At 41.3% G+C, this 17,525-nt stretch overlaps 1 long non-coding RNA gene across 1 annotated transcript; it reads left to right on the top strand.

The window, feature by feature from the left end:
- Positions 1–9: 9 nt before the first annotated feature.
- LOC121036350 (uncharacterized) lies at positions 10–8,791 on the top strand. Its single transcript, XR_005793322.1, has 3 exons — positions 10–130; positions 2,456–2,591; positions 8,202–8,791. It is a non-coding gene; the product is annotated as an uncharacterized LOC121036350 (long non-coding RNA).
- The last annotated feature ends 8,734 nt before the right edge of the window (positions 8,792–17,525 follow it).

The raw sequence follows: 17,525 nt of genomic DNA, 5'->3' as shown, positions 1-17,525 counted from the left end.
AACCAACGTTCTTCCTGACCTCTACTCTTAATCTTTCCTGCTCCAACTGAAGCAAATTCCCTCTCATCCTGTCTTCGGGGCAAGCCTGTGATGGCCAAAAAGCCTGCCGGGATGAGGAAATCTGCAGCAGGTAAAGTAACATGGATTTCCTCCAGATCCTAAGGAAGTTGTCATTGACTGTACACCCATGTTACCTGCCAACCTTGCCTATCCTAAAAAGATAGGGGCACTCAAAAAGATTAAAGAACATTCAAATACATGCCAATTTCCACTGACATTGTAAGAGAAAGACCTCTTTAGTCATCTCAAAGATTCAGGTCCAAGGAAGCCAGAAGGAATTCTGCAGCTAATAAACTAAAGCCTATCTTAAGCTAGCCAAGAAGAGTTACATATGCTTAAGAAGTCACCAGACATATAATCCAATCAGCCCCAGGAGCCTCTCTGTGTCACCAAGTGGACTCAAGGAAGAGTAAAGTTTCCTCTCTGATGCCATCTCGAGAGGCTAAGGAGGATCTGCCAAGCATCCCTTGGGGATATGTCTTGTAGCAAGTGACAAGAAGGAAATCAAGATGTGGAAAAGAAAGCAAGAAACATGTTGGGATGAAGAAGGAATAAAAACAAAATGGAAGAAAGATGGTGATAAGAAGACAACAAAAAAGGAGAGAGAAAGAGATGGAGAGAGATGGAGAGCAAGGGAGAGAATCTCTGCTGTTCACTTAAAACAGGGGTCTGATAAATAAAGTTTTATTCCAACACAGCCATGCCCATTCATATAATTAGTGTGTATGGCTGCTTTTGTGTTATAGCAGCAGAGCTGAGGAGTTGTGACAGACACCATATGGTCTGCAAAGTTGGAAATATTTACTATCTGGCCTTTTACAATAAAAGTTTTGCTGACTCCTGACTTAGAGTAATAAAGAATGTCATAATTTCCTCTAATACTAGTAAACTCTTTGTGGTTCTTCAACTGTTCTTAATGCTTAAAGTTATCTTCAGAAACTATTATCCTGGAAGAAAAAAAGGGCTGGAGCCAAGCAATGGGAAAATTATTCAGAATTGTAGCTTAGAGAGTGACCAAAGCAAATTACATTAAGGTACAAAAGAAATTGCAAAGCTGAAGAACAAATCTGACTCTCAAAAGACAGTTATGGATGGGAAATGTGTGTGTGTGTGTGTGTGTGTGTGTGTGTATGTGTGTGTGCATGAGTGTGTGTGTGAGAGAGCAAGAGAGAGATACAATTTTAGTACTGCTAAATACTAATTAGAAATCTATATACAGAAATATATGTGTGTATATTTCTAAGTATAATGTTTCTGTATATACATTTTTTTCCAATTAGTATTTAGCAGTACACAACTCACAACTGTTTCATGGTGTAAAAGTTGGTATAGTATGGTGCCCAAGGGAATTAAAGGAGTTTATCAATAGAATACAGGAATAATAATAATATAAAATTAAAATATGGATAACAGGTGAATTTAGGGAAAGAAAATGGTTTAAATGTTTCCCTTATCATCAAGGGCGCCTGGGTGGCGCAGTCGGTTAAGCGTCCGACTTCAGCCAGGTCACGATCTTGCGGTCCGTGAGTTCGAGCCCCGCGTCGGGCTCTGGGCTGACAGCTCAGAGCCTGGAGCCTGTTTCCGATTCTGTGTCTCCCTCTCTCTCTGCCCCTCCCCCGTTCATGCTCTGTCTCTCTCTGTCCCAAAAATAAATAAATGTTGAAAAATAAAATTAAAAAAAAATGTTTCCCTTATCATCTTTTTATATGACATGAGGGGACAAGTGTGAAAGTGGCGTTTTTTATATCTCTACCCAAGATGCTTGATAACATGAGGCTGAGGAAGACGAAGGCAGCGAGTAAAGGATGAAAGCCACCTCACAGAATGTGAAACAGGATCATGTAGGCTGTGCTGGACTTTCTGCAGAGACATTAAAGAGCCAAATAAAAACCCCATGTCTCCTCCATTTGGTGTATATTTTTCCAATCTTATCTTCTTCAAATTACTCCTTTCCATACCCTCCAAAGTCATCCCATTCTATCTTGTCCTGCCTACACATACACTCACACTCCATCTCTTGTACAAGATTCTACTTTTCTTTCTCTACCCAGCAATCCCTGCCCTGTCCCCATCCCTAGCTTTCTACTCAAAGGCACAGACACTGCTGGTTATCTACCCCCAAAGTCATGCCTCCTTACTAAGAGAATTGCCATATTATTCAGAAGAGCAATGTGCCCAGCGAAAATGCTCCCTGCCCCAACTCCTTTATACCTGGGGCGCCATGTAACCCATTTCTTGTTATGAGACACGACTCTGAGAGTCAGGTTGGGAGTTGGGGAAAATGTTTTCCCTCTTCATATGGACCCTGCCTTTCCCTCACACATGCTTCTCCTTTCTCTCTTCTCCTTTTGTTCCTTCATTCTTTTCTTCTTTCTCCTGCATGGTCCACAAACAGGAGGCTGGAAGTAGAGTAACCATCTTGGGAGCAGAAGACAACAAAGCCACAAGCTAAGGATCATGGAGCAGAAGGAGGAAAGGAGCCTAGAACGCTGATGCCACCTTGGAGCTCCTGCAAAGACTTGGACTTCTTGGTATGTGAGAATATTATGCCTCCATTTAGTTAAAGCCCTACAGGTTCAGGTGATGAATAGCCTAATGCAACTCTTTGTCACACCCATACTACTCCTTCCACCTGGAAAGTTGCTTTCTCCTCACCGCATAGCCAGTATTTGATGTCCTTTTGCTTTCTTCAAAGCCCACCCTAAATCCCACCTCCTTTTGGAAGGCATTCTATGACATCTCAAAATTGATCTCCCATTCTCTCACAGTCACATAGGGCACAACTGAAATCATTAAAATAGCATGGATGTGTCAAGCCTGCTCCATGTCATAAATACATATATATGTTTATTCACACACACCCCTGCTAGGTTGAGAGCTGCTAAGGGCAAGGATCCTATGTCACTAATTCTGAATGCCCTGCAGCACCCAGCACATTGCCCAGAGCAGTCACTCAATAAAGGGTTGTTTACTTTGATTGGAGAAATGCTCCTTCCTTCCCAAGTGTATATTATGGATCAGTTTAAAACACCTGGTTTCCATGTAGATGGGGCGAGAAAGTTGCCAAATGGGAAAAGACTTTAGAAATCTTAGTCATATTTTCACCATGTTTTGACAGTTTTGAAACTGTGCAGCCTATTGCTGACTGATGGCCCAGATGTATTAAAAAAAGGTAAAAGGAGGGACAGAAATGAGATGATATTTAAAGCAAGACTGGACCTATATACAATCAAAATAGTATGCTGGTTTCACCAAACTCAACTTCAAACCAGCATCTGCTGAAGGTAGACTCCTATCCAATGTATTGCATTATAATTCCAGCTACACTTCTACTGCTTATTTATTTAATTTCTCTTGTTTAACTAAATTTTTTTAAACATCTACTATGTGCCAAGCCTGGAATAACCAGTCATCCTAGTTTGCCTGTGAAATAGGGGTTTCCTGAGATGCAGGATTTTTTAGTGCTAAAACCAGAGTCCCAGGCAAACCAAGATGGTCAGATTCCCCCAAAGATCTGTGTTTGATATTGGATATAAAGCAGTGAGGAAGACAGATATAGTCCCTGCTCATAAGGATCTCTACAATCTAGTGGGCTTTTCTTTGGTAAGGGCCTGGGGGGGTGGGGTCCCCAGTAATTACAGATAGGTTTTCATCCTTTATACTTTCAAGTCATTCATGTTAGATTCTATTACACAGTAATCAAGTCCATCCAACACTTTCAGGTGCTAACACACAAATCTCCCAGCACAGCTGGCTGTCCATGTGGAAGGAAGATGAAGAACTTTGGAATAGGAGAGTAAGCAGAAGTTCAGTTCATGAATGTGGCCATTGTTCTGACGGCTGTGAATTCCAACCAACTTTAATCACAGCCTGAGCCAGTTGTCTGTTGTTCTTGGATCAGCAGGCATACTCTATCTTTGGGTTCTCAGCCCTCTTTGTGACACTAATTTTGACCTGTTGGGTGGAACAGTGCTCTCTTTGGAAAGGGCCAGGAGATCTGAACCTTTCCTAAGAGAATATGGAAGTAATCTGACTGTTGTGTCTGCTGATGTGGCCATCACAGCTAGCTGGGCATGACTTTTTTTCCATCATTGTTCCATATGCATTCCTCCTATAGCTGGATACTGGGTTAAAGAGAAAAACTCTTCCATTCTTGAGTCAAGGGCATATGGATGACTTAATTTACCTCATAAAAAAGTAAACCCTTCTTCCAGATTGGGGGTATGAGCTTCACAACCTGATGGTCCTATCCCCCATAGTTACCACCCACTCAATAAGGCTGAAAGTCCTGGTTCCTCCATTCCAAGAATCAATGGACTACTTCTATCTCTGCAGGGGATTTTTTTTTCCTTCAATCCCCAGACTTCATTTCTGCTTGGCTTTAATAACAACCATAAATTGGTTTTCTACAATTGCTAGATATTTTACATGCTAGATATTTTTATATCTATTATCCTATTTAAACTGCACAACAACGCAAAGTAGATATTGTTATTCCCACTTCGAGATGAGGCACAGAAAGTTTAGGGAACTTTCCCTGGGTCACATATTTTACAGTTGAATTTGAGTCCTACTCTGTCAGACTCTTCTGAAAGTTGGTTTGATGACCTGAAAAGGAACAGAATCTGTATACTTGAAGATAAGTGTGAGAAGAACTTCAGGAAGAGAAGCAATTTTGTGTCTGTTGACTTCTAAATCTTGCTTGGGGAGGGGGTGGGTAGGACAAGGGATGCGGCAAATCAGGGGAAGGCTAGACAAAAGCCTTGGTCTACTGCTCTGCATGAGCTCAAACATAAACTTAGTTTATAACTATATATGAGTTTGTGCTTCGAAGCAGTGAGGAATTAATTTAAAAACTGCCTAAGAAGGTTTTTTAAGGGCATTTTTTCTTTTTTTTTTTTTAATTTTTTTTTCAATGTTTATTTATTTTTGGGACAGAGAGAGACAGAGCATGAACGGGGGAGGGGCAGAGAGAGAGGGAGACACAGAATCGGAAACAGGCTCCAGGCTCCGAGCCATCAGCCCAGAGCCTGACGCGGGGCTCAAACTCACGGACCGCGAGATCGTGACCTGGCTGAAGTCGGGCGCTTAACCGACTGCGCCACCCAGGCGCCCCTAAGGGCATTTTTTCAACAAACAAAGCTAAAATGCTTAATTTCATTTCCATGGAACTTTTTATGCCAAAGATGCTTTAAGTGGCCTAGAATTATCCTTTGGAAAGATACACATCAGAGAAGTTAGGGAGTCCGATTTTTGTTATACCTCCTAGTCAGCTTTATCATTGAGGCACAGCCCCGAGGGTCTCAGAGCCTGACTACATCACTACCCATACTATCCATGGACACAGTGGGGGGATGGTGCAGGGATCCCAGAATGAACATTTACAAATGAGGAAAGTTATGCCTAGAGCCATGTATCCCCAGTGTCTTGCAAAACACCTGATTAATAGCAGGTGCTCCATAATTTTATTGAATAAATGAATCAGTGAGCAAATAAATAAGTTAAGTAATTTTTCAGAAGGTCACACAGCAGGGACAAAACTCCAATGTCCTAAATCTTAACTCCATCCTTGATTTATTTACATCATCCTTTGGGTGATCCTGGCCAACTTTAAAGTGGATATTTGGAGTCAAAATGAATAGGGCACTGTGCCTGACTTAAGCAATATCAAAGATGTAATTAGAGATGTGGAAAAGATGAAGTTGGTGAAGATCTCCTGTAATCTAAATGCCAGGACCGTTCAGTGTGGTTGGTTTGATTTCTAATGAGCATCTGCTCCCCTTCACCAATCCCTTTACACTTTCATACAATGCGCAGTTCATATTACAAAGTCAACAGTTCTTTATCATCTGTGTGGTCATTCACCCTGTTCTTGTCTCTCCCTGGTAATTGTTTAACCTGGCTTCCCCACCACATTTCTTGGCTGCCTGCTCCCTTCTGCCCTTGTCAGTCAGGTTGTACTCAGGGAAAGTAAAGGCATAGAAAGAATTTCAAAGTCAATTAAAACTGATTAGGTGTTTATCTACTGCTTTGGATTATCTCCATGCTCTGTGTAGACAGATAGCATAGGCTGGGTAAACAACCAGCCACAGATTAGGGAATCTTCTAAGATTTGTATTCAGCTTCCCCCTATCTATCATAAGAGAGGGGTGAGGAGTATGGATGCCCATAGGATACATTTTTAAAAACCAAGGTATAGGGGAGTCCAGGTGGCTCAGTCAGTTAAGTATCTGACTTTGGCTCAAGTCATGATCTCGCAGTTCATGAGTTGGAACCCCGCATTGGGCTCTGTGCTGACAGCTCAGAGCCTGGAGCCTACTTCGGATTCTGTGTCTCCCTCTCTCTGCCCCTCCTCCACTTGTACTCTGTCTCTTTCTCAGTCTCTCTCTCCCTCTCAAAAATAAACATTAAATTTTTTTTTAAAAATCAAGGTATAACTTATACGTGTTCTAACTGTACACTTTAATGAGTTTTAAGGTGTGCAAACATTGCCATAATCAAGACAAAGAACATTTCCAGCATCCCAAAACATTTTCATGTGTCCCATCTCAGTTAATCTTCCCCTACCTTCGCCCAGGCAACCACCAATCTGCTTTCTGTCACTATAGATTAGATTTGTCTCTTCTAGGGTTTTCATATAAATGGAATCATAGAGTATGTACTCACTAAAGTTATTTTTACTAGACTTTGGAATAGCTTCTCTGATTTCCTTCCCAAGTGATGTCTGGTTCAGGCTGATATTAAAATGAGTTCATGTTCCCTACACCCACAGTGATTTGACAGGGTGGGCAGAGCTAGGATGTGGAAGAAATCTGAGAGGTAAGTGGAGGCTGATGAGAAAATACTTGGCAATGAGAAGAACGTTGGCTTTTCACAGCATTGGTAGAAAATGACAAAGAGCGTGTGCCCACTTTGTGCCCTGAACCTATTTTCAATGTCACACAATACAGCTTGTCTTAAACCTAACTGCCTAGGAATTTTGTGTTCTTTGCCTTGAATGGGCACTTTATTTGGAAACTCCAGACTCCAGCCAGCCCCTCTCAGCAACGGAGTCATTGCACCCTCTGGTGTAAACCTGGGGATCTGTCACCCCTGTGGCATAAGGCATTCCCACCTACACAGCCATATATCTATCACCCGCTGCAGCCCTCCCCTGCCTTCAGGTTTCCCTGACCCCCTCAAGCAGGGAAGTATCAGACTCCCTCCCAGCTGCTGTTAGGTTCATGGGTCAGAGGCGGAGCTTGTGAACACGTGAACATAGAGGAATACCAAGAGACTGCTTGAGAGAAGACAGGGACAGAGAGAAGAAAGGAAACCCCAGAGAAGACAGAGCAAGCTAGACTTGAAAGATGAAGAGGTAAAGGGCAGAGGCACAACCCATACAACAAAGCAGGAAGCAATAGACAATAGACGGATGGATTTTTTTTTTTTCCACCTAAGAGAAATCCTAAAAATTCATTCCTCTGTCCAAAATACACAGATTCAGACCCAGGCTATGAGAATCCTTGAAAAGTGGATTTTAACATGGAAATACTGATAAATCTTTCAAACAACCTGTACACCCCCCAGGTACTGCTGGACCTGCTTAATCCCTTTAAACCTCCAATAACTCCAAGTATGGTGTTTAAAGTCTCATAAATCTGCACCAGCTTAAAATAGGGAAATATAAATCATGTTCAGGAGCTTAGGGGTAGGGACAGAAGATGGGCACCGTAATGCCATTTAAAACCACAGCATAGGCTTTTCATCAAATTATTCCAAGAAAAGCTGAAATGGAAAACGCTCAGGTTTCTGAGTTGTGGTTCCATACGTTCTCAATTTGTTCTTTTTCCTTCTTTTCAGGGGGCAGGGTGGAGTGTGAGGGAGTGTAGATGGGCTGTGTAACTGGAGGGAAAAAAAACTGCAAAGACCTGTCTCGCTTAGTCCTATTTTTACACAAAACAAAACCCAAAACAAACAACAACAATTTTTTAAAACTACTGCCAGAAGTCATTAGAAAACAGCACTATTTCTAGTAAGGCACCAACAAAAATGATGTCTGGTTTTTGTTAAATGGATTAATTCATGCCAGAAAGTAAAAATTGTGGATACTATTCTACTAGTAAGAGCTGATTTTTCTTTTTCATTTTATTATATGCCAGGCACCTTCTGTGTGAAGAAATTTGGGTATACCATCTGATTTCATCCTCACAGCAGCCCCATGAAAAATATTATTCTCTCTGCTTCAGAGATGAGGAAACTGAGATTCAGATTGTTTAAGTACCTTGCCCAAAGCCACACTGCTGCTAAATGATGGAGCAAAAATTCAAACCCAAGGTTCGCTTTGGAAACCCCGTCTTCTTCAGGATGCCACCTCCTTTGGTGGTGTCATGGACCCAGCCCACAGACCACCTGGAGGAATCCCAAATGTCATCCTCTGAGAATTGATGTGCTTTCATCTCTCTCTGGACCTGGTCCAATGACCTTTTCAAACCCCGAAATCTTAGAAAAGTCTGCTCTGTTAACTGAATCTTTACCCAAAGTTCAGACCATCTAGAGAAAATCACAGTCCCTTGCTTGTGTTGCTTTCTTCAAATCCCAGTTTTCCTGCACTGAGATACTACCAAGAGATCCTGGGAAAACCTCTGAACTCTAGACTCCTCACTATTAAATAAGGATCTAGGGGCACCTGGGTGGTTCTGTCCGTTAAGCATCTGACTTTGGCTCAGGTCACAATCTCACGGTTTGTGGGTTCGAGCCCTATATCAGCCTCTGTGCTAATAGTTCAGAGCCTGGAGCCTGCTTTGAATTCTGTGTCTCCTTCTCTCTCTGCCTGTCCCCCGCTCATTCTCTCTCTCTCTCTCTCTCTCTCTCTCTCTCTCTCTCTCTCTCTCTCAAAAATAAATACACATTAAAAAAATAAAAGATTAAATAAGGATCTAGAAGACTACCTCCTGGGATGTTGTGAGGATTAATGTATAGGAACACAGTCTGGAGACTGCAAAAGCCAGGAAATTTCTGGGTCTTATGATGATTATGGTACTTTACATATATACTAAGGAGTAACAGCCCCACCAAAGTCTAGCTTCACAGGGAAGAGAGAAGACATAAGACATTTCAACCACTGGGATGGAAGTCAGAACTCATTTCAAAACACTCATGATTGAAAGACATGAGTTTGGAAGAAGGAAAATACGTGTCTCTCTACCATTACTTCCCAAAATGTTTTCAGTGGGGTATTAATAGATGTTTCCTCAAAAGGTCTATTGTCAGAGAGATTTGGAAAACACCATCTCTCAGAGATCACAATGCACCTTGTCTTATTAAAGATCCTGAGAAGTCTTACCATAAAATAGTCTCTGCTTAACTCAGCAATTCCTAAACATGTGACCTCAGGAACTTGATTTTTGGGTCTCCTATTAAGCATCTCCCAAAACACCAGGGAACACAGTTCAAGAGATGCCACTGTCAATAAAGATGGCTCGCCTCATCCCCCATCAGTACAGCATCTCAGTCACTCTTTCCATGGTGATCACCTTCCACTTAACAGTGAGGAAATTGAGAAGATCACAATGAGAGATTCCCCAATGCCTGTGAACATGTTTGCACAATACCAGGCCTGCACAGATGACAGTACATACAACACACCCATAGGTCTCTGGGTGCCGGCCCCACTCCCTTAGATGAGAAGAGAGGAATAAGAGGAATGGTATCTCTCATTTAGCAGCTCTCTGGCAATGTGTGTGCCATGATGCTAACTTATCATGGAGAATTGTCTTAGTTTGGGATCCTCCAGAAGCTGACCTTGAAACAAAGATTTGAGAGCAAGTCGTTTATTTGGGATTTAATCCAAGGAAATACCAGCAAGAGCGTGAGGAAATGAGTCAGGGTGGGGAAGACAGCCAATAAAAAGTGAATTATTAAGCCAACTATACAGTGGACAACCACAGCTTAATCCTGCTGGGGAACAATGCAAAACACATACCTCGGAATTATCCCACCCAAGGGATGAGGTTGCTGGGATAGTTACACATCATCTCCCATCACTTATTGGTTGAAAGATGCTCTAGGGGACAGGGGACAGTTAATCTCTCAGAATGTCTGAACTGCCATGTACCTCAGGCCTAGTGACCTTCCAGGTTTCCATATGAAGTCCTCAAGCACCAAGATGCAGATACTGGCAGTAGGAAGAAGGAACACACTGAAATGGTAAGGCCTGAGGGATATGGGTCTGCTTCTGTGTCTCTTATGAGCTTGAGTCCATAGTGCCAGGCCAAGAAAATACCTTCTCTTTCCTATGATTCAGTGTCTCTCAGACTTTTTTTCTGGCTCCACATCACTAATATTTCTCATTACAAGCAGTGACTCTCAAAAGCCAAGGTAGAAGGAAGCTGCCTTCCCTTAGAGGTGGTACATGAGAATCTGTCTTGTTACTGGCAATAACCCTCTACTCCTACATTTTTTAGAGTTCCCAAGGGAAATCTCTTGTGCACTCAAAAGGTGTTCTCTTGTTTTTCATCTCCCTCCCCACGTATTTTTTCTGTGACCACACTGATGTCTGTGTCTGGGCCAATGCTGGTGGTTCTAGGAGCTCCTAGAGCCACAAACTCCCACAGAACCAGTGGCCATATACTACCCAGAGTCTTCCCGGGTTAAAACCTTACTGAGTCTATGTGAAGTGGGGAAAAGGGCCTTTTGTAACTGCATAGAACACTTTCCCCCATTGGTACCACTGTAGCACCTCTATTTATGTTCCTCTGTTCACAACATCAATTGTGAGATCATATTCATCAGATACTTCTTGAGTTGCTAGAAAGTGGCTCATCATAAATACCCAGGAGAGACACTATGCTCCCTCCTGATTTCCCCCTTTTTCCCCAGGTACTTGAACCCTCTTCCTTTAGCTAAATCAGCCCCTGTCATACCTGCTCGCTTTTCTTTGGGGAGATATGAATCTCCTTTGGGTTCCATAACAGACAACTAGTCATATTCTACATGTGTGGTACTTAAGTGAGAGAACCACTCACTGGAAATTAAAATTTTTCTTCTATCTTTTGTTATACCTGTGAGCCCAAATGGATGATGAGGTATTTATGAGACTTCAGCTAGGTCTTAAAGTTTATTCCCATTATAGATAAAAAGAGATACTGACCCTTCTAGGAAAACCTAATGGATCCAAGGATCTCAGAGATCAAAGGAGGAAGTTAAGTTTATGCACAAGTGATATAAAATCTAAAACACAATTTCTAGAATGAAACATAGGAGAAAAATTTTTGCAACCTTAGGGTAGGCAAAGATGTCTTAGTATACAGAAAACATGAACAATAGAAAAGTGAGTTGATAAATTTTATCTAACCAAAAAACATTTTTTAAATGTTTATTTATTTTTACCCTGTTGTAATTTTCTTTTTTTTATATGAAATTTATTGTCAAATTGGCTTCCATACAACACCCAGTGCTCATCCCAACAGGTGCCCTCCTCAATGCCCATCACCCACTTTCCCCTCCCCCCCCCATCAACCCTCAGTTTATTCTTAGTATTTAAGAGTCTCTTACGGTTTGTCTCCTTCCCTCTCTGTAACTTTTTTCTTCCCCCTTCTCCTCCCCCCTGGTCTTGTGTTGAGTTTCTCAGGATCCAGATATGAGTGAAAACATATAGTATCTGTCTTTCTCTGCCTGACTTATTTCACTTAGCATAATACTCTTCAGTTCCATCCACATTGCTACAAATGGCCAGATTTCATTCTTTCTCATTGCCAAGTAGTATTCCATTGTATATATAAACCACATCTTCTTTATCCATTCGTCAGTTGATGGACATTTAGGCTCTTTCCATAATTTGGCTCTTGTCAAAAGTGCTGCTATAAACATTGGGGTACAAGTGCCCCTATGCATCAGCACTCCTGTATCCCTTGGGTAAATTCCTAGCAGTGCTATTGCTGGGTCATAGGGTAGATCGATTTTTAATTTTTTGAGGAACTTCCACACTGTTTCCCAGAGTGGTGGCACCAGTTTGCATTCCCACCCATTTCTCCACATCCTCGCCAGCATCTATAGTCTCCTGATTTGTTCATTTTAGCCGCTCTGACCGGCGTGAGGTGGTATCTCAGTATGGTTTTGATTTGTATTTCCCTGATGAGGAGTGACATTGAGCATCTTTTAATACGCCTGTTGGCCATCTGGATGTCTTCTTTAGAAAAGTGTCTATTCATGTCTTCTGCCCATTTCTTCACTGGGTTATTTGTTTTTCAGGTGTGGAGTTTGGTGAGTTCTTTATAGATTTTGGATACTAGCCCTTTATCCAATATGTCATTTGCAAATATATTTTCCCATTCCATCAGTTGCCTTTTATTTTTGTTGATTATTTCCTTTGCAGTGCAGAAGCTTTTTATCTTGATGAGGTCCCAATAGTTCAATTTTGCTTTTAATTCCCTTGCCTTTGGAAATTTCAAGTAAGAAATTGCTGTGGCTGAGGTCAGAGAAGTTTTTTCCTGCTTTCTCCTCTAGGATTTTGATGGTTTCCTGTCTCACATTTAGGTCCTTCAACCATTTTGAGTTTATTCCAAAAAACATTTTTAATGTTTATTTTTGAGAGAGTGCGCACGCGCGAGAGAGAGCACACAAGTCAGGGAGGGGTAGAAGAGAGAGAGACACAGAATCCTAAGCAGGCCCTAGGCTCTGAGCTCTCAGCTGCTGGCACAGAGCCCAATGCGGGGCTCGAACTCACAGAGTACAAGATCATGGCCTGAGCCGAGGTCAGACAATTAACCAACTGAGACACCCAGGAGCCCCGTAGCCAAAATTTTTAAATGTTGCTCTTTGAAAGACATTGTTAAAAAAAAAAATGAAAAGTTATGCCACAGAATGGGAGAAATTATTTGCAATACACAAATCTGCCAAAGGACTTATATCCAGAATAAATAAAGAACTCTTACAACTCAATAATAAAAATACAAACAAAACAATTTTACTAGGTGCAAAAATTCAAAGTGACAGTTCACCAAGGAAGATATATGAATGGCCAACAAGCACCAAAGAAATCCTTAACATCATTACTTGGTATTGTGCACTGGTCATTGTACTAGTTAAAACCACAATGAAATACCATTCAAATGGTAAAAATTTAAAAAGACTGACTGTATAAACTGTTGGCAAGAATGTGGACCAGCTGGAACTCTCCTACAGTGCTGTTAAGAGTGAAAATTGTACAACCCCTTTGAAAAAGAGAGTGTCGGTTTTTAAAATGTGAAACATACCTGTCATTTGATCCAGCCATTGAACTCCTATTTATCCCAAAGAGTTAAAACAAACACAAAAGTTTATACGTGAATATTCACAGCAGCTTTAATCATCACAGCCCCAAATAGAAAATAGTTTAAATATTTCTCAACAAGTGAATAAAGAAAATGTCATACATTCACACGAGGGAATACCATTCAGCAAAAAACAAAACAAACAAAAAAAAAAAAAACAAAAAAAAAAACCCCACAAATTATTGATATGCCACTAAGATGAATGAATCTCAAAATAATTATACTCAGTGGGGGGGAAAAGAGCCAGACACAAAAGAGTATTTACTGTAAATCCAATTTACACAGAATTCTGGAAAATGCAAACTTCCCTATAGTAACAAAAGGCAGATCAGTGGATCCATGGGGCTAGGGGCAGAGGGAAAGGTGGACTGCAAACATGTACAAGGAAGGTTTGGGAGATGATGGAAATGTTCTATACGTTGATTGTGCTGGTGATGTCCCAGGGCTACGTATCTGTCAAAACGCATCAATTTTATACATTTTGTCAAACTGTATAAATTTACAAAGTGACAAAGAGAAGAGTTAAAGAGAGGGAGTTAGAACCTGAGAGCCCTCATATCCTCAGGGAAGTTCAGAGAAGACCTGTTTCCTTGGGTGGGAAGGTGAGTAGGAGTCTGCAAACAGAGTGGACTGACCGTTCAGAAGAAGGGAGATCTCCTCTGACCTTAAGGACCACTCACGGGTGATCAGTCCGAGCCCTGTGTGCCCTGAACACATCCTCTCTGCCTGAAAGGCTTTCCCCTTCCTAGCCACATGTCACTTCTTGCAAGACTCTCTCCTCTTCCAAGAATTATTTTCTAATTTATCCCTGCCCATTGTGCATTCACAGCATGGTTTCCACCAAATCATCTATACTTCCTTTCGCAGCTAGTTTTTGCCCACAGCTATTTGTGCTTTTTGGGTTAGAGATTACCAAGCATTGGCAAGGACATGGGGGAAACCAGACCTTCACTCACTGCTAGTGCAGATTCTGAAGGGCAATCAAGTACCTTAAAATCCAGCAAGCTGACCTATGGGTACCCACCTAGGGAAATTCTTCCTAGGAACACAAGAAGATGTATCTAAGGAAGTTTACTGTCACACTGTTGGGGGTAACCTAGGTGTCCATCTTTAAGAAATGTACAAGTAAAATGTACAATATGTACACACCAGGATAATGAACTAGATTTCCATATAGCAATCTGGATTGATCTCAAGAACAGAGTTGAGAGAAAAAAAGACAGAATGAGATTTATAGAACAATTCCATTTATATATTACACACCCACATAAAACAGCCTTGTGTATTTTTGTAAGTGTGCTCTTATAGCTAAATAAACATCTGTCAGATGGATTGGAAAGACTATATTAAATATATTCAAGTGGATGCCTATGGGAGGAGGGCATGGGATTAGGAATGGTGGATGAAGGGGAAAAAAACAATAAAATAAACATTTTCTTATGAAAAGAGAGAACCCTTCCATGGATAGATGATGATATTCTGTGAAATGAGAAGAGGATTAATGCAAGCATGTGCATCTGACTTCCAAAGTATATAAGAAAGAAGAGAATTAGGGGGCACCTGGGTGGTTCAGTTGGTTAAGTGACTGATTCTTGATTTTAGCTCAGGCCATGATCTCATTGTTCATGATATCGAGGCCAGTATCAGGTTCTGCACTGACAGTGGGAGCCTACTTGGGATTCTCTCTCCTCTCTCTGCCCATCCCCAACTTTCTCTCTCTCTAAAAATAAATAAATAAACTTAAAAATTTTTAAAAAGAAAAAAGTTAGACATAGACAGATGATTGGTACATACATACAAACACATACACATAGACACATACATACACATATACATTACACATATACACACATACACACACAAATACACAAACATACACACACAAATACACACACATATACATATATACACACACATACACATGCTGCTTTTGTGTTTGTTTTCATATTCAAAATGAACAAACTTTTCTAGTGTAGTGTGTCACTTTCCTATTGATGCTACAAAGTGCCACAAATTTAGTGGCTTAAAACAACATAAACTCAGTGTCAGACAGTTCTCTGTTGGTAAGAAGTCCAATAATCCAACACAGGTGTCCCTGGGCAAAAAACAAAGTGTCAGAAGGACTGCCTTCCTTTCTGGAGGCTCCATGGAAGAATCTGCTTCCTTGCTTTTTCCTGCTTCTAGAGATCGCCCACAGCCCTTGACTCATGGCTCCCTTCCTCTGTCTTCAAAGCCACCAAAGGCAAGTCTTCTCACATTCCTTCCCTGACTCTGACCTTCTCTCCGGTCTCCCTCTTCCAGTTTTCAGAACCATTGTAATTACATGGGGTTTACCTGGGTAATCCAGGATAATCTTCCTATCTTAAGATCAGCTGATTAATCCCCCTTTGCACATAAGGTAACAGATTCACAGGTTTGAGGGATTAGGACATTGACATTTTGAGATCCAGTATTCTGCCTACTACATATGGCAAACAGTGAAACCACAAAACCACATATTCTTTCTTCTTGTGAATGAATCAGTTATTTGGCCAAATAAAATCTCCTGAGTCCTACTATGTGCCAGATCTCTGTGGTGAGAGCTAAGGTTACAGTAGGGGTTAGGGATTGGGAGTTTGGTAGTTTTTCCTTCTCTTTCAAACAAAATTCCCACCCTGGCTTATTTTAGCTAAGGAATAAATGAGAAGTAATCTGATTAAACTGTCCTCATTACATTAAATGACTGGCCAGTAGTAACCTTCTAGAAGAGACATTTATATTTGTTTTAAAGGAGCACCCTAACCCAGCTCTTAAACTTTAACGGGCATACAAATTACCTGGGAATCTTGTCACTTGCAATTTTGATCCAGTAGGCCTGGCATGAGGCCTGAGATTCTGCTTCTCCGACAAGCCCCCAGGCCATGCTGACACTGCCCATCCAGGATAGCAGGTGGAGGAACAAGGCCCTAACTCAAAAGAAGTTCTAATCCCAAACAATATTGAGTCTGACTCTACCTTCATCCTTATGAAGGTCTGCCTCCCAAGAGGTAATGGTACTCAACATGTTAACCATAACACCGCACTTTGTCACTATGATCAAACACCTGTAGCAGAGGGGAAACTCTGCCTACTGATAATGGTTTCCCACAAGGATGGTTTCTGACCCAAACTCACATTCATCCCAATGGGGGGGGGGGTACATTTTACAATCTTTAATATAATAATGAGTCTCCTGTCTCCTAGGCCAGGATTTGTAGGCCAACATCCAAGGCTTATGTCCCCTGGCAGTGACCGAGAGAGCCAGTCCCCAGACTGATACCTATTATTGAAAATTTCTAAGGTTTGAACTATTTGAGGATTCCCCTACCAGACAAGGTAATAAATGGCCTGATAAGATTCAACCTTATCTCTCTAATGAGGATTTGATTTATATACTAGGTCCTTTGGGGACTGAAGGGGTGAGATGGGCAGGAGGGCAGAGCAGAAGCAAGAGAATCCCTATAGATAATGTAGATAATCTTTATAGGGCCCATGAAACCTTAATAGAGCACATGGACCAATGGGAGGACACATTATGTGTGTCATATTATCAAGTGAATTGTTAATGTAATTTGTAAGGTTAAAGGAGGCAAGTTTCTATATATACACGTGGCCGTTCTTGATTAATGAGTTTGGGCAAAACCACTTCATAGCACCCTTGTGAATATTAATGTACTTGAGTATACTCTGACCCATGACTTCTCCAAATCCTTGTTTTGACCTCAGAAAGAGATCACTTAGGGCAATGAAACGGAACCATACCTACAGTTCCATACCTTCTATTTGCAAGATAACTAGGTATGTCTCATCTTCTTGGCAGAGTGCTTCTTTACTGTTTCCCTCAATGGCTCTGTGAGGACCCTCCATTTCGTGTTATCTATAGACGTCCTTCTCACCTTATCTTGGATGGATAGTTGCTAGAAACTCTCTTGTATGGTCTAACATTGCTGGGCCTCCCTGATTCAAGCAGCACAGATCCAGACTTGGCATCTGTGCAAGAGAGAGATGGTAAAAGGCATGACTGTCTGTAATATCAAAAGGGGGCACACTCTGGCTAGAATAGGACTTAAGGCTATCCATTCTTCTAGCACCTAAGCTGGATGTTGTCTTTGAGAGCTTTTCCCTATTATAGAATAGATTAAGGGTTACTATTCT

This window comes from Herpailurus yagouaroundi, unplaced genomic scaffold, assembly GCF_014898765.1.
Source record: "Herpailurus yagouaroundi ecotype Mexico unplaced genomic scaffold, PumYag 162, whole genome shotgun sequence".
NCBI lineage: Eukaryota > Metazoa > Chordata > Mammalia > Carnivora > Felidae > Herpailurus > Herpailurus yagouaroundi.
This window is presented reverse-complemented; position numbering and strand designations above follow the sequence as displayed.